The sequence below is a fragment of the Dermacentor andersoni genome, chromosome 1, assembly GCF_023375885.2.
Source record: "Dermacentor andersoni chromosome 1, qqDerAnde1_hic_scaffold, whole genome shotgun sequence".
Lineage (NCBI taxonomy): Eukaryota > Metazoa > Arthropoda > Arachnida > Ixodida > Ixodidae > Dermacentor > Dermacentor andersoni.
The window spans coordinates 87,414,537-87,435,699 of record NC_092814.1 but is presented as its reverse complement, the minus strand read 5'-3'; the positions used below and the strand labels follow the sequence as shown (position 1 = coordinate 87,435,699).

Here is a 21,163-nt window from a genome sequence, read left to right as displayed (position 1 = left end):
ACATCTTGGTTCGTCCTACGCCAAGTTTCTTTCTCACTGATTTCATGCTGCGTCCATTTTTTACTGCTTCCTCAGTTTTTCTTACGTTATAATTTCGAATATCCATTATTTTCTCCTTGTTGATCAGTTTTGGCCGTTCCGCGAATTCTGTCTCTTGAGCTGGACACTTTCATTCTTTGTCGCTTCTTTATTGGGTCCTTTGTTACTTGGGAGAGCTTGCCTACTGGTTGCCGTGGTACCTTACCTCCCACTTCAATTGCTGCTTCTTAAGCCAGCCTAGTTACGGTTTCATTCATTACCTTTATGTCATCTTCATCTCTGTGTTCTAAGGCTGCATATTTGTTTGCAAGTACCAGCCTGAATCGGCCTGCTTTTACCCTAACTTCGTCTAGGTATGCCTGTTCCTTCCTGACCAATTTTACTCTTTCTCTCTTCAAATTGAGGTGAATCCTAGACCTCACTAACCTATGATCACTGCACTTTGCCCTACCTAACACTTCAACATCCTGCACTATGCTGGGATCAGCAGAAAGTATGAAATCTATGTCATTTCTTGTTTCACCATTAGGGCTTTTCCAGGTCCACTTTCTGTTGTTACGCTTTCTGAAGAAGGTGTTCATTATTCGCAGCTTATTACTTTCCGCTAATTCTACCACTATCTCTCCTCTAGCGTTCCTATAATCAACGCCGTAGATGTCACTTGCTTGTTCACTAGCCTGCTTCCCCCCCCCCTTTTTGCATTGAAGTCGCCCATTACTACAGTATACTGAAGTTGCACTTTTCTCATTGTTAATTCAACATCTTCATCAAACTGATCTATTTCATCATCATCCTGACTGGAGGTTGGAGTGTAGGCTTGTACTACCTTTATTCTATACCTCTTATTAAATTTTATTACGACTACTGCTACCCTCTCATTAATGCGGTAGAATCCGGCAATGTTGCCCGTTATGTGCGTATGGATTAGTAGTCATACCCCGTATTGCTTCTTATCTGGGAGACCTCTATAGCAGAGGACATGCCCGTTATTCAGCACTGTATAAGCCTCACCAGTTCTAATCTCACTAAGGCCAATGATATCCCAAACAATGCCTGATAGTTCCTCAAAGAGCCCAGCTAAGCTAGCCTCACTCGAGAGAGTTCGGCTGTTAGTGGTTGCCAGGGTCAGTTTCCATTGGCGGCCAGTCCGGGTGCGGAGATTCTTAGCACCCTCTGCTGCGCTACAGGTCTGATCATCGCCTTGGTCAGGTGCTCCGCAGCTGCTGGAAACTGAGGGCCATTGGTTGATCGAATGAGTCATTTGGGAAGGAGTGGCGGAATACTGCACCAGGGAGGCCAATTCCTGTTCTGGTGAGGGAGTGTCTTTTGTTGAAGCTTAGTGGGTCTTCCTAATTTGGTTGTACCTGGATTAGTATCGCCCCACTGACTCTCGGCATCTTTTGCCGCTGTCAAGTGTCACTCCAAGCCTGTAGATGTAGTGTATTGGAGGAGGTGAATTCTGGCTTACCACCCTCAGATTTTTTAAAAGAAAAAGAAAAAACTTTTGTCATACGAGGATTCAAACTTCTGATTACGACAACTGAGATCCGGTCTCCTGAACCGGCTTCTTGCGTGAAAGGTAAGCAGATGCTGAGCGCAAACTATGTGGCATATGTTCTTATAGTGGGCCGTCTGTGTAACCAAATGGCGCATAACAGAACGAAGCCTCAATGCATGCAGCGATCGCACGGATTCGCGGCGACCGACCGCGCGTCTGCATGCATGTCCACGCACAGTGTTTCGTTTTCACTGAGAGCGTTTTCATACCGTGCTGTGAGCTTCAGGCCGTAGTATATGAGCATTTGACAGTCCACAAGAAACCATTGTTGCGTGAACGTTGTCAGAGCTGTTCAAAGACAATTTCGTTTTAACAAGGGACTTCGACGCCTAGCGCGACTATGATGTGCCGTCGCGACGATTCAATATTTCTTTCTTCTAAATTCTTGGACGTTTCAATATTATTTCTGAAGTTGCGTCGCACTGTATGCAGTCAGCGGGCGATTTCGCGCTGCTACTTCTTCGTAATCCAGTGCGTTAATTCATAACACAACCGTGACCATATTAATGTGCGTCTTACCGCTCCCTTTCTGTTCCAGTGAACTTGCCAGTATCTAGCATCAACAAGTTCATAGGCCAAACCGTCATGACATTAGCCGGGCAGCGGGCACGGGCGAGCGTCTCAGTGAGCGTTTTCTGCTACTCACTGAACATTGCGCAGTCCCGGCGCTGTAGCAGAAATCTTCCTCACGTCTGTGCTTGCTGCATACCCAATGGCTGTTTGCCGGTTCTAAGTTTCGCCAGCCAAGCTTCACGCAGCTCCTTGCCCTGCGGGTACGTGTGAATAAGGCTGACACCGGGCTCCGTTGCGTACGTCCGGCACTGCGGCACCGAGCAGTAGCCTACCATGCTGCACGCCTACAAAGGCAGCCACTACCTATTATAGTACTTTCAAATGTTGTCAAGCAGACAGCCAAGACGGTAAAGCCTCACCACTTAATCAGAACCGCGGCGCAGGTGGGACTTTAAACTTTCGTTTTCAGCTCGCTTCGGCACTTCCGAAACAGCCGACGCGGCCTGCGTGTACACGTGATCCCTCATGCCACGTCACGCCGACGGTGGCGCCAGCTTTTCCAGTGGTGGAGCTCGCCCCCAATAGTATCATTTCTCAATGGTTCTAACATCGTCGTTCCGGAATCTCACGTACGCATGCGGCTATGAACGCGGCTAGGTGCACGATATATTTTCGGCGAATTTGAACAGCACTTAATATGTCTGTGAAAAAGAAATGAAAAAGAAAAAAAGGTTTCTGCGCTTACAGGGAAAACCAAGAGAAAACGTACGTACGGTGACACCTACGACTGCTTTGTGGCGTGCCTCGCTGCCGCAGGCCTCGAAGAATTCTTTTCAGACGCAGACGCTAGCAAGTCAGGATTGTTATACCTCCTTTAAGCTACAGCAAGCGCGTCTGCGATAGGTTATTGTATTTGTTTTAACGTTATTGTATGCTATTTTAACATCCAGAAACAGGACAGTAGATAATCTTTTGCAAGACTTCTGGTGCTAGACGTACGTCGCCAAGTCGATAACGTTGTCAATGGAGGAACGGCCATGCCTGAAACCAGCCATTGTGTCTGTATATACCTGTTAATGTTCGAGGTACCATTCTATACTTGCGGACAACTTTCTGTGGCTACGAAGGGAAAGCTACGGAGGCAAAGCGCGCACAAGTTAGAGCGATTCTCAAGAGAGTCCCGTGTTTTCATCCACGTTAGTTTAAGCTGGGGGAAGAGAAAACATAAACACCTTATTAGCAACAGTTAAATAAGACAAAACACAGCACTGAATGGAAAAGTCTACTTATTTTGCGGCTTTTCCCTTCCGCGTCTGGCCAAACGCGAAACCGTCGCACTTGGAAGCTGCGCCGGTTCAGCTTCTATTCCAAGCAACCAAAAGCACTGTCAAACACTAGTTGGCGCGGTAACACATGTGCAGAAGCTCCGTCCCTGTAACTTTCCCTTCATAGTCACAGAAAGTAGTCCGCGAGTATAGCCGTGCTAGAACCATCCTCTCCATTAGTTTTCCAATGCAACTGGCAAGCGAAATCGGTTTGTATGATTCAATAAAATAAAGTCGAAGGAAGAGGCAAAGAAATCTCTTTAAAGCAATGTTAAATATTTTATTGAAGTGTTGCCGCCCTTATTTAATAATTTGCTACGTCCCCATGCATTATTATGCAAGTTTCTTTAGAAACGGTGGACAGCCTCGTGACCGATGAATGGTCGCCATCACAATAGGAAATTTTCACGGTGGCGCCAAAGCGCAGACGTGTTTCGCACAAAGGAAGTATGTGCGTTTCTTTATGAACTCGTACGTCTGAGCAGTGCAGATCTATATACTTAGCCGAAATGAGAAAATGCAGGCACATTTCGACAATAAACCGCCAGAAATGAAATGCCAGGACAACCAAGAGTATATCTGTTTCCGCGGAAGGAAAGAAGAACATTTCGAGATATCATACCACAGTGATTACTGATGGCGTCTTGTCTAGACAAGGTACACACACCTGCAAGGACGGCTTATGCGCCTTGACCTTTGGCGACGACCGGGATGCAGCGCTAAAGGCCTTCAGACTGATGCCATAGGCATTTGACGAAGCTCTGCTGTTCGTTGTGCCTCGCCGGGACCTGGCTCCGTATACAACGCCAGACAGCGCAGACGCTCCAGTGCGCAAATATCGTTACGCTATGATGGAAGCCATATACCGATGTCGCGATAGCTGCGCCTCCCGGCATGCTGCAGGCGTCCCTTCTCCCTCGCTGCAGACGCTATAGAGGCACGTAATGCTATTATACCACGTTCCTGCCTATTCTTCTGCCGCGTTGTCTTCCCGCTCTGTCAGATTTTGACAGAGGAGATATTGTTAGGCGCAGATGTTTCTCTCCCGCGCGCTGCGTATCCACTAGGCGCGTGATAAAAAAAAAAAAAAAAAAACACTAAATGAGCGCAAGAAATTAAAAGCGCATCTTTCTCTTCTTGAATACGTCGCCAGCAGGACGAGACAGAAATAAGAGCTCCAGCGGCACCTTTATCGGGGTAAGTAACCTGCGGCCATTGGTATACCCGTAAATCTAATAAACGGCCCCATGACAGTGGTCTAGGCATAAGCAGGGAAGGGAGTGCTCGCTATACTTGCGTCCTGACGACTTTCTCCTCCTTAGCAGTTGGAAATGACGTAGAATACGAAAGCCGAACATTACATTTGCGTGCATGGATTAGTTGCGCCAACGGCCGACATATTGAAGCCAAGCGAAACTGCAGGCTGCTTGCGCACGCGACGGCATTCTGAACTGGATGTCTTACGGCACATGTCAAAGACATCTCGGTATTTACAGAGCTCTCGTTGATATTACAGACGCTGTTAGCACGAAGAAAAAAGCTCCTGGAGTGAACCACCGTAGTAGGCCAAATTATGTCCGTTCTTCGAGTGTTGCGCATCGTAGAAGGTATAAAGACTATGGAACTCCCATGTCCAATGTGCCTTACCGCGTACTTCAGTAATTTGCTTTTATTCTATTTTCTATAACTCAAGTACTCCAGCGCGGCATTACATGAGTTGTGGGCGGCGATGCGGTGCTAGAAATAGATCATAAATGATTACGGCTCTCGATGGTAGTTCTGAAACGGGAATGGTCAGTCAAAAGGGAGATGCGATAGGGAAGACCGTTCCAGCCTTGGGCTTATAGGCACAGGGAGAAAGACGGACTGACGAAAAATTGCACTGTAGGCACGTCGACAATTAACAACTTTTGGTTATAAGGGTATCTTGAAAGAATAAACCTGGTTGCGCGGTTCTGGACTGATTCTAGTGTGTTGATCACATATGCATGGTGCAGATCAAAGGCAGCGCTGGCGCGCGGTAGATTCGGACGCGTAAGCGAGGTGGCGAACGCTATAAGGTGATAAAGGTTGCGGCGTAGGCATGCGAGCACTTGCTTAGCAGTATCGATAATTTCACTTATACGTCGATGCCTGGTTAGGTAGTGACTGCCAAGATATCTTATAGAGCCTGTCAGGCGTCAGACAGGGAGATAATGATGCGATTGGTAGGGTGATTGGTAGTTCTAATACGTTTTGAGCCGATGCGTAATATGTTTAAAGCATCGCAAGAGCTGAAAAATGTGCGTTTAGACAGTTATATTAATTTTTGAAGTTTTTTTTTCATGCGTGTTGTGCTTCAAGCTATATAGGTTGGCGTTAGAATGTCAGCCCCAGCGCGAAATAGTCATTCTGGCCTCTTGTTCAGGTGAGTTGCATTCGCACTAAACCGAAGTGATTGGGCACGAGCAGTTGCAGCGACTCCAAGAAGGTCCGATTGTATGAGGCAATAAATGTCACGTTTATTATTATTATTATTTTTTACTTAACCAATTTGATTGGACAAAGTGTTGTTGACAGCGAGAAGCTAGGTTCCCTGAAAAATTCTCAAGTTCTTCAGCCATGGTATGATAGGTATAGCCATATGTCCTATAAAGGTTGAGCGCTCACTTCGCTTTCTTTCTTTTGTACGCCGCATGACGCACATACGTACTTACGTACGTACATGCGACATGCGTAGGCACGACGCTTGAACGTGGATCTGGAATGCTATCGATAACAAAAACAAGGTACTGACGCGGATGTGTGTTTGAACTTTATGCGATGAATCCCTCGGTAACATCTGCATGCAAGCGCTGGCGTGTTGAGGCACTTCTCTGCACGCAATAATAGTACATGGACTGATGATATGGTGTCGCCATGATGTCGTCGTGAGGTATACGAGAAATATTCCTTTAACGTGTACTGGGCTACCTACTTCAAAACACTCAAGGATGTCGATTGAAAGCCACCGAAGCCTTTACATCGGGCGTAGTCGCGTGAAATTGGCGGGAACATCGGCGGCACCGGTGAATTAGTATTACATGATTAAAATTAAATTATGGTGTTTTACGTGCCAAAACCACGATTTGATTATGAGGCACGCCGTAGTAAGGGACTCCGGAAATTTGGACCACCTGGGGTTGTTTAACGTGCACCTACATCTAAGTACCACGGGCGTTTTCGCATTTTGCCCCCATTGAAATGCGGCCGCTGTGGCCGGGATTCGATCCCGCGGGCGCGTGCTTAGCAGCCCAACACCATAGCTGGACGTGATGCCTGCCACCGCTGGCTACTATGATGATTTCAAAACAAGAACGGCCGAGATCACGTGACAGACCACGCCCGTTTTGTCTTCCTTACCACGTGCGTCCTCGACATGATCTGGCTGAAAAGAGATATGCATGAGGGCAGGGGTGGAAGGACAGCTCTATCTCTCTCATTGCAGTTATTCGAATGTAACTAATCTCATTAAATCCCTTCGTTTTTTTTCTTGCCTGCTAAGCTTTCAGCGCTTCCTGGAAGAGCTGTTCAAATGCATTTTTTTTTCGCATTCTTAAAGTCAGTGTGTGTTTCTTCAGTGTTCCTTTACGGATCTTTACAATATCCCCGGATTAACGTTGGTAATACGCTAAAATCCGCTATAGACTTGCGTTGATTAGCTGCCAGCGAACCATTCCCCTTTTCTTTCCAGCGAAAAAAAAAAAGAAATAGATTAGCAGTGCTGTGGCAAACTGAAAATAAACAGACGAAGCGGTTGCACAAATATTGGAAGGAAATGAGAGCTTAGTTCACGCCCGTACGAAAACCCGTTGAATCTCGACGCTCGCGGTCGCCCTTCCATTCTCCGAACACTGAACGAATCGCGTTCGCCGTATACCGTATACGTGTTGTAGCGAGCAAATGAAGCGCGAACAATTCGAGGCAGGATTTTTAGGTTGGGTTTCTCGTCCAGAAAGTCATGTAGGTCTCGAGTAAGTTGAATGAGACGGTGCTTCAGGTCAGTGAACTTGATTAATCTCGAGCACACTGCTCTCCTTTCTTTTTTCTTTTTTTTTTGTTCAAAACTATATTAAAAGGTCTTACCATACGAAAAAGCAACCGACGGCACGGTGAATCTCGCGATCGGGCGAAACGGAGCCGACACAAGGCAGGGGATTAACGCGCTATCCGTATGCGGCAGATTTTGGCACAATGAAATCGTTCTTTCGTTCTGTTCACCTGTCGCTTGTTCAAGATATATTCAACAACGCGAGAGCTGCGTTGATCCGCTGCGTTGGAAATTCCGTGTCAGATGTAGCAAGCCAGTCAAGATTTCGCGTTCATCAGTTGACGTAGTATAATTTGACATGGCGTGAACGCAGACTGGCGAGGGGCAAGACAGCAGAGGCGCACGTTTTAAAGCACAAGCGGTGCTGGCGTGACCAAGTAAATACCCATACTGCTTGGTGTTTTCCCGCATTCACTCGGGCGAAACATTGGAACCGTTTGATTCGGCTAGAAAGAAAGAAGAAGCAATCACGCGCCACGATGGCGATTTGTATGCACGCGTCTCTGCACCGCTCCTCTGACTGTCTTATCCGCGCACGTGTTCCTTCCAGTACCGACGTAACGCTCCGCCTCACGTTCGAACACCAACGAGCTTTTATTATTTGGCGAGAACAGCGCCATTACTTTGCTGCAGGGTGCGAGTGACCGTACATATCGCCGCCATACGCGCTTTGTGATTTCTCTTACGTCGCGGCGCCCTTTTCCATTGAATAGAGCCTGTCATGAGCGCAGACAGATTGCTGGCCGGTACACGAGGCGCCAGCAAAATAGGGCCAGCAGCTATTGTTATTGCGCGCGCGCTCCACGTTGTTGAAGAGGCGAACACGCACACACGCACGCGCACACGCACGCGCAAATATGTGTGCGTGCATGGTGAAAGGAAAAAGCGAATAAAAGGGCAGAACATGGACAGTGAAGCGTAATTATTGCGCGGTTTCGTGAAAAGAACGGAGTAAAAGCAGAAATGGAAGGGCGTCGCGGATGATCAATTTTGTGCCTTCCATATAGACGGTCTACAACCGTGAGTGTACTCTGAAATGGTTGTGAAGGTTGGCCGCATTCTTTGAAGAGAAAGACATTGAAAGAACCGGCGTGTGAGATATGGCCGTCGTCGCCGCGGAAGAGCGGGCCGACGCGAGCCGCTCTTCACGGATTTTGAAAGCCGCTGGGAGAACGGGTTGATGTGTTTGCGGCAACGCGCTGGCCATTACATCATCCTGTGCTGCGTTTATTGCTGCAGAAACGAGAGCAGCGAAGAGAAATGCGTGCTACATTGGCGACTGCTACGTGATGTCTACGAGGTGTGGTGTACTCGAAATACCGTATAACGCATTTTATGTGCAGCTTAACTTGTCGCGGTTAAGACGCCCCGCTCAATTCGTGGTAAGAAGTCACACGACGATTTCTCGAGTGACGAAGATGGAAAGCCTTCAGCGGATGTGTCAAAGAACTCGCACCTCCGCATTCAATCGTTTATTATTACGTCGCGTAGATTTCGAGAGCAGTGGCCGCAGGATGCCGGTCGCTTCAGTCAGGCGCCGCGCGAGATATTTCGTCACGCAAAAGCCGAGGTATCCCTGAAAGGCGGTCGATTAGCACAGCTTCTCGCTGGGAGAGTCGGCACATACCTGTGAACGGGAAGCCAGCGATACAGACGCATACACGAGCGAACAAGTGGGCAGGATGAGCGCTCGTCCTGCCCGTTTCTTCCCTAGTGTATGCTTCTGTATCGCTGGCTTCCTGTTCCCTAGTGGTTGATCAAGAGTATATGGCTTCAGCAGAGGGACATCGTCACTGATTTAGACACTTTCCCAACCATTCCGGCTGTGGCACCTTACGACAGACTCTAGTGTTCCTATTGTGGTATAGTGAGAGGACGTTTATTTGAGAGAATGCAGAGAGGCTTCAGGTAAAACTCCTCTACGCTGTTACTCTGCAGAGGTGCATGGGAGGCAACGTGAAGAAAGGCTGTAGGGCGTGAATTATATAAACATATCCGTTCAACGGTGACTCTCGATCAAACCTCGTTCCATGAACTAACTTGGAACACGATCGACACAGAGACGTGGACGAGGAAAACACACACTTGCATATTGTTGAGAGCACCTATGCGTGAATACTCGGATAACATATTTTGCTTCAGCACCCTCGTGTAGGTTGTCTCGGAGTCTCTTTTTATTATCTATACTTTTTGATAGCGTTTTTGATACGGAAACACCTCCCCCCTCAGAAAAAGAAAAGTGTGTGTGTGGGGGTGGGGGGATATGCACATAGTTTAAGATAAAGGAAAAGAATTGTTGTAAAGGATGCATGACGAAATAATGTCGATTAAAATAAGGTGTTCCGAAAAAACGGTCGAAGTGAATGGCTAATGATGCATTATTTGAAGCGCAAAAGCTTTACCATCTTTGCCTAGACTACGCAAAGAGCGCGCCCAAGTCAGAACGCACATCGAAAATGCAAATTCAAGTGCCATTAAATTTTGAACTGGGCCCTCCGTGTATGCTCGCCAGGAACATTTCGCTCGCCTAACAAGAGTCTCAATGTGGGAAAGTTGCTGCATGAAGAAAAAGCGTCCTTGTTACGGTGAAAAGAGCGAACGAAATCGCAAATGCCAATTTAGTAAAAAAAATGAAGAAAATATAGTGCGTAATGCTACTGCTATCAGCTTTTTCGTGAGTTCATTATTCCAGAAGCACCATCAGTACTTACATCGATCGTTGTTTTTTTTCTTTTACTTTTGTGACGTCCCGCGGAACAATGCGCACGCATACAAAATAACAGTGGCGAAGGCTACTTGGATGAAAGATTCTCTCTCTCTCTCTCTTCCTATATATATACATATATATATATATATATATATAAAGGGGAATGTTCCATTTTCCACCGGTACCTCACTTTTCGAATGTGCCTTTGAAATCTTCGACTACGACGCTGCGCACCCCGCCCCTGCAGAGAACAGTGCGATAGTGGGACACACAATATACGTGTTGTTTGCGGCGTGTGTCATCTTCGGTTATTTCCCGCCCGGACAGCGACACGCATGCGCTGACTTCCGCAGCCGAACAGCGAGCGCCCCTTCAAAACGCCGTTCGGCACGCGCGAGAGCCTTTCTTCTCGGCGCCTACGCCGCCGAGCCGAAGAAAAACATGCTTTCGAAATTCTTCTGTCGGAGAAGAAAAATAAAGGAAGAAAAGCGGCTCCTTCGCGTCGATGAATTTTTCGGTGCGCCATGCCTTTTGTCTCTTGCGGGGCGAGAGTTGGGGGCAGGAGCGACGCGATGAGGCGCTTTCTAGCAAACGTGCCGGCAGCCAAAAAAGAGGCTGAGGTGGCCGGCGGGGGGGGGGGGGAATGCGCTGTACGGGGCAGAACCATGCCGCGGGGTTTCACTTGGCGCCACGCCACGTCTGCGCGACCTGGTTTGCTTAACGAAACTAAGGAGTCTCGAGCGCGCGTTTCCACAGTGTTTCGCGGGGCTACCGTTCGTGTCCAACCAGAGCGCCGTCTTCTCGCGCACGCACAGAGCCGCATGACCGCGCGACTCTCTCGACGAGCCTCGCAAAGCAGGCGCGCGAGTCATTGACCAGGCACCTGCAGCGCGACGGATGGGCGCGCGCGTGCTCGCTTGTTTACAGCTGCGCCGCGCGGTACGTCTCGACGATGCACGCGCTCGCCAACGAACCGCCGCGAGTTAAACGAAACAGCGCGGGGCTGATTCAGCACCTAAAAACACATCAGCAACGCGCCCGCCTGGCGAGGCCTGGCTCGTGCAGAACGGCGTCGGAAGAAGACGCGCCGTACACTCGCACTAGTTGGATAGAGTGTAAACTCTTGTATCGCAGATGTTCGAGAGAGACCTCAGGCGAAAGCGGGAACGGGATTCGCAGGTAACCGATGCGCCTGTTGCTGCTGCTGCAGCAGCAGCAGCACTCGCTCGTGATTTCGCAGTTTCTACTCGCAGAAGGCAGCAAGGACGGTACGTGAGAGAGGCTCGTCGTCGCGAACCGCGAGAAACACGAGGGGGCTTGATATATATATATATATATATATGTATATATATATATATATATATATATATATATATATATATATATATATATATATATATATATATATATATATATATATATATATATATATATATATATCTGAGCCTTCGCGACAGACGTAGAGACGCGCGCGTCATCGGCTGTGCTGATGATTTCGTTAAAGGAACTCTTTTTGACGTCCATTTTCACCCGTTCGATTATCAGAGCCATGCGAAGACGTTGATGGAAGCTCTCGGTAGTCTAAATCGTACAGATAGCATGCACAACCCGTGAGCTCGGTCCCTATGTATTCCCTATACCTCTTGCTTCGACATTTACGCTGTACGTGAAACGTCGGGACTGAGGGGTGACGAGAGCTCGTGCAACGCGATGAACAAAAGCTATGCAGGGCCGGGTGCGCGTTTTAAAAATAGAAAAACAGTTTCTTTCAGCCAAACTTTCTTTCAAATTGTTCCCGAGATTTCTGGCAAGATATTTTCTTTACGTTAATTTAAATAATGAAATAGAACTTTCTTTTTTATGCGGTATATGTAATTCTGGTATGGCTTGTGTGCATTTTCGGAATCCTGCAGAAGTGTCTGACACACGTACGCATGCGCAGTCTTTACGACGTCGCCTCTTCTTTTGCAAGCACACCTGTTTAGGATATAAGAGCAGGTGTCCTAAAACCTGCTGACCTTATGAGAGCAACCGACGTTTTAAAACCAAAGATCGTGTTCATAAGAGGAATTACGTGGAGTAATTTCCACTTCGAGTAATCAGTTTTTTTTTTTTAAATAACGGTAATGTGCTGCTTAGCGTGGATACCTAAGTATAGCGTCAGTGGCACTGCACAGAAGTAGAATCCAAGCTCTGCCTCAGTTATTTTGCAGGCCAGTCAGATGCCACCCGCTAGCTTTGAGTCCCCTATTTCCCTTATATATCTCCGTATTTCCAGGTTTTGCCACCGTAGCGAAATGTATACTTTCTTCCACGAGAATGGAAGTTAGCGTGCTCATACGTTTGCCAAGCTTTCGCCGAACAGCATTTCTGATAATTATTCTATAGGAATTCTTACTTTCAGATTGAGAAAGGAAAACAATAACGAAAAAAAAAAAAAGAACGAGAACCGCGTACGCAAGTTTTTAAGAAGCGAAGTGCTCGAAGCGAGTGCGAAAAAAAAAATGGAGCTATAGAAGCCCAGTCTCCCACCAGCATCTCTATTTTTCCGTTCAGGCAGGTGAAAAACGCCGAAAAGTCGTTCCTTTCAACGCAGCTTCACGTAGCGGTGCTATTTTGCGCGCCGCTGTGAGGTCAGATCAATAGCCGCAAGGATTCAATGGACTGTGCATGGCTCTGATTACGTCGCTGTGTCCTGATTGCCGGGCTCAGCAATTTCCTCTTCAATCTCTCTGACGCGCAGCCGGCGAGACTCGCTGAAAGAGCGCGGCAGGGCGAAGGAGCGCAGCCTGAAATCTAGCAGAAAGAAGAGACCCAACACATTCACCCCCACCCGTGCACATCACCGCGGTTTCGCCCGGTGAGTCAGAGCGGAAATGTTCGGGCCGGCACCACGTCTCCCGTACATAGCGAAGTTGCTAAGGCGGCCTCGTGCACGAATACGCAGGCTCCTCGCGATGTGACAGCGATTCGTGGCTCCCGCGTCGGCTCCAAAGCGTTTGAGAAAGAAGGGAGCTTCTGCTTTTCGAAGCGTCGTGGATTTAATCATTTACGTCGCGCTGACTTGATTTGTATCGGACGCTGAACGCAAACCTGGTTTCGAAGGTAGGTGCAGCGGGCACGTGACACACAAGGAGGACGTTAAGGAGCCAGTAAGTCGGGTAGTTCTTTGTCACCATCACCTCACGGTCACCAGGCCTTTCGCTCTCGCTGCTTCGCGATTGAGTGACTTACGTGAAGCGCTTTCATATTCGTCACTGCCTTCGTATACGGGAAACCTACGGAGCAGATGTGGATCTGAGGTGTGGATCAGAAGCCCAATTAGTTAGGGCATGTATGCTACCTTTGCATAGTAAGTGCTAGGGCTAATTTTGAGGTTAAAACTCGAGAATCCGGTGTAATTGGTGTAAATTGCACTGCTCGATACACGTGATGCAAATGGCCTTGGAAGTGGCTCTGCATAAGTGGTTGCAACTGGGCGGGCTCACCTTAGCAGCTACTGGGTGTCGGAAGAATAATGTAGAGTATTTGCACGCCCCTAGTATAAACCAGAGCCGTGCGAATTATGGGGTATTATAATCCATTCAAATACAAATATTCAGAAAACACGGCCTTGAAATATCAAATCAGAGGCAGAACTTGTCATTTATTCTGGGCCATACATTCTTTCAATATGTGCAGGATGTCTTCCTTTGCATCGCGCATCATTAAATGTATCAGCATAAAAAAGATTTTGTCATTTTAGGGACATAAAATTTATCCATCGCCACCGCACGTATTTAACATTTTTATTTTATAGCGCGAATTATTTGGCGCTCTTAGACCAGAACATCTTCGGTTCTAGACTTCCTCATTGCTACGTCATTGCTGTGTGGTCCTTGTGCCATAAAAACTCAATAATTATTCAATCGCATGAATCAATCTTTTTCTTTTTTTTATCTGCACGGTATCAGCTTTTTCAGAACAACAGCACTTCACCTTGTAGCATAGCTGAGTAAGGGGCTGCAAAGCCTTATAGATTTGTCAATTGCCTCGCGGCTCTTGCCTCGACAAGACTTTCTTTTCTGGGAGACAAATTAACTTATCCGCTTTTTTCCTCAAGTAACTTTCTTCCTAAAATATCATAGAACACAGCAGGACAGACAGTCGCAGACTTGAAGAGACCTTAAATTTTGCGGTTCTTATTATAGCTCCATAACACCAACATGTTCGGTTCTAGACTTCCTGATTGCTACGTCATTGCTGTTTGCCTATAACCCTGTACACAACATTCTTGTCCTTTAGCTTGTCTCATAACTACCACCATCTCCTACCGTTAAGCCTTCATTTATTGCCTGGCCGCGAATTTCCGTGTGACCCTGTGCACCTACCTCGTAACCATAGGCCCACTTATTACGTTAGTATTGTTTGCTGCCTTCACTAGACGCCATAGACAGCCTTCGGCGGTCTTCGATTTTAGTTGCCCTCGGGTCATAAACTACCTCTATAATCCGATTTGTACAAGAAATAATGAAAGGAAAAAAAAAGAATGACAGAGAGGGGGAACTAGAAAGAAAGAAAAATATTTTCCTCCAATACACCCAACGTCATGAGCAAGTTCGTTGAACTGACAGCTTGTAAATGAACAAGAAATATAAGGTTAGTTACTATGATTTCTGAGGTAATGCCAGACAACAATAAAAAAGAAGACATAAAATAAGAAGCCATAGAGCTTTGCGCTGGACATATTAATGGCAAGTAGAAAGCGGCTCTTATCAGTCAGAAGAAAGAGCTAAATACCGGACCATATATCACGTTAGTGACGCAATCAGGACGGGCCACACCAAGAGGAGGAAACTTCGCGTTGCACAGTAAGGATAAAATAATTTAAAGACACAGAGAAACTCTTCTTGGCTAACTCTCTCTCTAGGTTACCAAGCAGCCACTTGATTGCTCCATAAGCTATTTCGATGAATGCTCCTTCTGCGCAACAGCGATGACCTGCAGCAGCAGACAATTTTTCACACGCAAACGAGATTGCTTCAATCACCAAGCGTTTCTGGCTGCGTTCGCTTAAAACTCGACAGCGGGAAGTGGCGACTAGACAATCACGACATGCGTGCTTTGATGCTTTGAGCGAAAAAGCCGGCGTCTGTATAGTAGGTAAACGGCACCTAAATTCCCATTGGCTGCGATGCCACGTCACGAGCGCGCCTGAGGGAGCAGAGCGGGTGAAAGGGTACACCTGCTGCCGCGATGGCGCTCCATGTGCTGCGTGAGGGGAAAGGGCATCGCTGCGGCGCCATGTCACCCTCGCTATCGCTCTTTGAAGCCGGTGCGCGGTCCGTATCTCTCTCTCTCTCATCTCTCTCTCCCCACTGGGCTTAGCTGCTGCACTCGCCTGCCAGCCTTGGTGGCCGCTGCTGCTTCCTCTGTCTCTCGTCGCGCACGATGTCGGCGGCATGCGGTGTTGGCTGCTTGCTTGCTGTCTCGGGCAGCACTACTGCTATGGAGTCTGAAGCGTCTATATCGTCGGCGGCCGCAACCTCGGCAGTATCAAAACACGACCGTCCACGCCAGCATATACCGCAGACGAAGCAAGGGAGCGGAAGAACGCTATGCCCGCGGCAATGGAGCCCAACCCGCCGCCACCAACCCCATCGAGGCCGTAGCCACGCGACGACTACACACCCGACCTAGTCCGACGATGAAGACGTCGTTGCCACTGAAGAAGACATCGTCAACTTGACTCTCCCCATAGACATTAGCGAACGCACTGCGTGAAAGTAAATGCACTTTATTTCTCAGCAATATCGTCCAAAGTCTAACATAGAAAGGCTAACATAGAAACCGTAAAAAAAAAAAAAAAACGAATCAATTTAATCGCAAAGCTCGATAACACACCCCGCAAAAGAACTCGAAAATATTACTCGCAACGCAAAACTTGAAGAACCGCTCAGCGGCGTTCAATTAGACATCAATCCTTTCGCATTCACAACTCATTCGAAGTGCTCAGGCGTCCTCGGACATTTTTTTGCGTTTGTTTTTGCTTTCCCCCAGGTCAGCAGATTTAAATCGTAATAGCACCTTATATTCGACCACAACCGTATATTACACGAAATCAAATATCTAACTCTCAGATCGAATGCTGTGTTTCCAAACTGGAGCCTTCAGTTCATATTCGAGATACCGCGTATTTCAAAATCTAACCTTCAGGAAATATTTTTTTTATTACGGCAGATATTTTTGTTCGATTGTTCTTAGGTGCGAAGGGTGGATACGTTCTGTTAAGCAATCCGAATCCTAAGTGTCCATTAAGAGAGTGAGGTTCATAAGAAAACCTTAAGTGATCAACAGTGGTCTAGCAATGATACGACTGGAGCCTACGTTTCGACAAGGGGACTCTTCGTCACAACAGCTGCCAACACCGCTAGCAGCTGCTATTGCGTCAGGACAACAACTGAAACTTGCTAACAGCTGTTGCTCGGACGAACACAAGTTCCTTTGTCGAAACGTTGGCTTCAGCCACATCGATTGCTCGACCACAGCTGACCATCTAAGTGCTTGATGTCAGCACCGGGTGATTCGAAACAACTGCTGTACTGCTGGCCATTGCATGTCGGTATCGAGGCGCTGGAATGGCGCGATCACTGGGGCCGAGTGTTAAGACTTGCGATATCGTAAAGGGGAGGCAATGGCCCAGCCTCGCGTGCACAATGCAACGCTGTGGTTGACGTCTATAAGAGAATGGCAGAGTTACTGTGTGCAGCAGCGGAGTCTATCCGTGGCGCAGTCGAGGGTATATCTTGCGCCGCATTTCTGGAGGCGCGCGGGTATGGACAAGGCTCATCCAAGAGCGACGAGACAATGGACAGGGCAGGCACGTACCTAGGATTTTTTTTTCAGGGGGGTGGGGGGGCAACCCAAGGTAACTATTCTATGCAAAGTAGAGGGGGGTTACCTTTACTAATACAAATGCAAATAGCACCCACTATTCGCCATAAAGACGTGTAAACCCGCAAAAGAGAAATAAAATAAGCTGTGTCTCACACGTACGCGTGTGATATACAGCTCTCCTTTACTTGGCAAGCAAGAAACCGCGTCAAATGGACTCGCGCAGGAAAGAAGCGCAGGAAGAACACTGCCAAGAACAAGTAAACAAGCGAAAGTATAAAATAAAGATTAACATAGTAGAATGCAACTTAAAAAAAAAAACAGCACTTAGCAACCAAGGCACACAAACCGCGCGGGGTTGTGTTACTCCGCCAGCCAATCACAGAAGCAAACAAAATCGTTGTCATGCGGTGTTTTCAAAATGCCTCCGGAGCGTCTGCTGTTCTTGAAGAGTCTTTTCGTCGGAGGAAGCAATGAGGTGTGCAACAGACATGGACAAAGTGTATGGAGTCTGAGCATTTCACTCTTCAAAAGTCTGCGGCACAGTTCATTTCACTGCTGAACCCGTTTTACTCATGAAAGTTCACGGCCAACTGAAGTGAAACTTGACAATAAATAGTTGTAGAAAAAGCAAACATTTTATTTCAGTTCAATAAACAATTAGGCTTTCCACTAGGCATTCCACTATAATAGGCGAGGGAAAACGTATAAAATTACGCGCTAATAATTTTATTCTTGTGGTTACAGCCTTTTTGGGTAACAGGAAAGCTTTGAAGTACGAATTATTTGCAACTTCGATGAGGAACAGCGGCTGGCGGTTGTGAGGGCGTGGGCGGGGCTTCACTGCAGACTTAAGTTGTATCCGACTATAGCAGCGTTTTTTGAATTAGCTCTGAAAGAATTATAAATATATATTTGCGGAACAATCACAGTTCTTTTGGATCCCTCGTTTACTGCTCTACCAAGTTAAATGACAAAACTGACTCGTATTGCTATTTGGAAAGTTGCGTAACGGTGCGTGGCCGCCAGTCCCGTACAACCGCGTAGAGCGCAGTACGCTGCGGTTCTAGACGTACTGCGCCCACCGCGGAAGGTAAGAAAAACGCCTACATAAGCACAGCAGAGAAGTGGCTGCGTCAGGTGGCTCGACTGACAACTGCAGAAGCGTCATTCAAAACACACGGAATCGTTCACCTTTTCCGGCAGCGTTTTCTCTACTTCCTTTTTAAATAAAAAGATGTTGATCCATAAATATTTTCATAAACAAAGATTAAAGTTGTTAATTTTTGCTTTTCCTTCCTGTTTGGCTGTTGCCTCGGCTCTGTTCCTTATTAGATCGCCTAACTTCTCAACTCCTTGCGACTCATGTTTCCAGTTGCCAACTTTGCACGAAAGGTGCTATACATTTGTTTTTTTAACATACTGTTAGTCCCAGTGGGACTGTTACAGGAGTGGATTTATCAGCAAGATACAGGAATACAGTATACAGTACAGTACAGTAATACGCCAGTTACACATCAAGCGGGCAACAATACAAACAGTATACAGTACAGTACAGTAATACACCAGTTACACACCGAGTGGGCAACAACACAAAATCAATACAGTCTGAACATGATCATCAGGTCTGGATTGTTGACAAGACTGACGAGGCTGCGAGCTCAGCAAACTTTTTCAAGGAATCCTGCGCAGTTATAGATTTATCTAGGCCGTTCCATTCTCTTATGGCTCGAGGGAAGAAGGAAAAGTAATATGTGTTGTTAGCACAAGAGTATTCATTAATCGTAAAGTCATGCTTGTGACGTGTTTCTCTAGAACGATTAAAACTAATGTAAGTAGCAGGATCCATGTTAAATGCGTTATGAATTAATTGATAAAGAAACTTGAGTCTATGGAGCGTGACGCGGCTTGATAAGGTGGCTAGGCTTGCGTAGGAAAGCAGCTCTGTGGGAGAATCAGTGCGCCGGTATGTATGGTACATAAAACGAACAGCTTTTCGTTGAACTGATTCGAGCATGTGTACATCTTTTTGCATATATGCAAACCAGACGACGTTTGCATATTCTAGGATTGGACGGATAAGGACTTTATATGCGAGTAACTTGGTATCGAAGTCGCAAAGCGCAAGGTGCGCTTAAGGAAGTATCAACTGTTCATTGCTTTTTTAGGGAAAACCCAGGGACGTAACTGGTGACAGTCATATTGCTTATGGGTTTAAGGGTTATTGCTGAGTTTGATGATGGACGCTGTCTCGAATTATTTTATTTTTCGCCTTATCTAACCCACATCGCGGGTATATGGTTCCGAAGTATTATTTTATTTTTCACCTTATCTAACCCATATCGCGGGTATATGGTTCCAGCGTCGCGGCGAGCCATCACTCGAGGAAATAATGGAGCAAAAGGAAAAAATTAAACGCAACTGGCGTTCTCTCCGGCCGCAACTCGTTCCACGAGCATACATACCAGCTGACCACGAACCGAATCCCTTTGCTGGTCCTTGGATCAGTCCAAACAAAGAAGGTTGAACTAACGAAGCAACAGCGATGCGCGTGACCGTTGAATAGACGGCGACTACTAAACGCATCTCGAGTTAATCGCGCAGGCACTGAATCATTGAGAAAACTGGCCTTCACAGCCCAGGAGATGCCGATAACTACCGCCATCCAAAAGGAGTGAAATAGGCAGCGAACTGTTCACCGCCGAAGAGCTGTGAAGTCTCAACATTGATTTGGTGGCGCTTTAGGAATGTGTAGGAGGTGTGGTGGCGTGGGCGTGGAGGGGGTGGGGGTGGGGATATGCCGCTTAATTTCGAGGGGATGGGGCTGGGTACGTGACTGGGACAGGGGCAAGACGAACGGCGAGAGATACTACTGCTGATACTGACCTCTAGGGCGGTTTATTTAGGGAAGTAAGCAAAAAGTAACAGTGAAAGCTGTCAGAGTAAGAACCTGTTTTCGAGACCTGAAGCGTTAGATGCTTCGAGAGGTCAGTGGCGTCTGTTCGGTCAGCTGTAGAGTCACGGCAGTAGGTTGAGAAACTTAATGTGCGCATTTATTTGCTGATTATTGTTCGTTGATATTTTTGCATTAGCCCGCCAGCGCTGCAGATTTCAACGCCTTCTGTTTATTTATATGTGTGGCGGTAAACAGGAAAACTATTTTCCCTCTCCCATGTGACTCCGCGAACCACACTGATGGTGCTTGGTGTTGATGGAGTTTTGTTTCCTTCTGGCGAAAGTCATCCAGGTCATATATATTCACAACACTGCGTGTCTTGGCTGCTTGCCGATATTCAGCCTCAAAATTTGCTCTTGTGAGAGGCGCTTCTGCATGGAATTTTACTGGCCGGTGTGCGGGCCCTTCGGAGGATGTGTTGCGAGTCTGGCGTGACTCGCAGTTGCCTTTTACACCACAACGTCTGTATAGCACTACAGTGAAGTCTCGTGGACCTTCGCGCTACTTGTGTGTATGGAGCGCGGATTTCACTGGCAAGCTGGCAGCTCTCCTTCTAAAGCATATTTATGAGCCACACACAGAAGTTAGCACCAAGAACACCTTGAAATATTGGAAGCACATTGCGTCTTTGTTGTCACCTTGCCACAGCATTTGCCAAATGAGATCGGCTTTCCTTGCGGAGTAAGCTTGAAGTCGGCTGTGTCTTTTGGCCTTTGAAACAGGAATGGCGAAGCGGCTCAAGCTACTAAAACCCTGCTTGCATCAGTTATGGGTACGCGGACATTACTTGATTGCTGATGATATGCGTCACATTTCTGTTCGTTGCTTCTAACCTTTGTTCTTTATTGCTTTATCTTTCATTCTTTTCTCCTCCCCATCTTTCCTTTCATGTCAACTCAATCATCTCAGTCCGTCATATAAATCCCTGTAGCCGACCAAGACAGACGTCCTCAGTTTTCGTTGTATTGCTTCCCTCTTGCAGCTTGCACGAGATGCAGCGTTCTTCTGCAGCCTCTCGTCACTGCGTCTGAAGGTTCATTCCAAAACCCCAGGCAGGAGCGCCGTTCCCCCCTTCCCTTCTTGAGGGCTGTCCCCGAGACGATAGCGGCGAGGCGAGTGGTGC

General features: G+C 47.2%; 1 protein-coding gene across 6 annotated transcripts in view; it reads left to right on the top strand.

Annotated features, from left to right (window-relative positions):
• Window positions 1-21,163, top strand: part of LOC126544093 (uncharacterized) — a 263,161-nt gene that overhangs the window by 188,809 nt on the left and 53,189 nt on the right. For 4 of the 6 annotated variants that reach the window (XR_008608628.1, XR_007602058.2, XM_055061700.1 and 1 more), the window contains exon 1: window positions 3,712-4,632. The exons of 1 other annotated variant lie outside the window; for it this stretch is intronic. The gene's annotated coding sequence lies outside the window, so the exon portion shown is untranslated. Of the gene's footprint in view, window positions 1-3,711; window positions 4,633-11,268; window positions 11,391-21,163 lie in introns of those variants that run through there. One more of the 6 variants, XM_055061699.2, reaches the window with a different exon arrangement.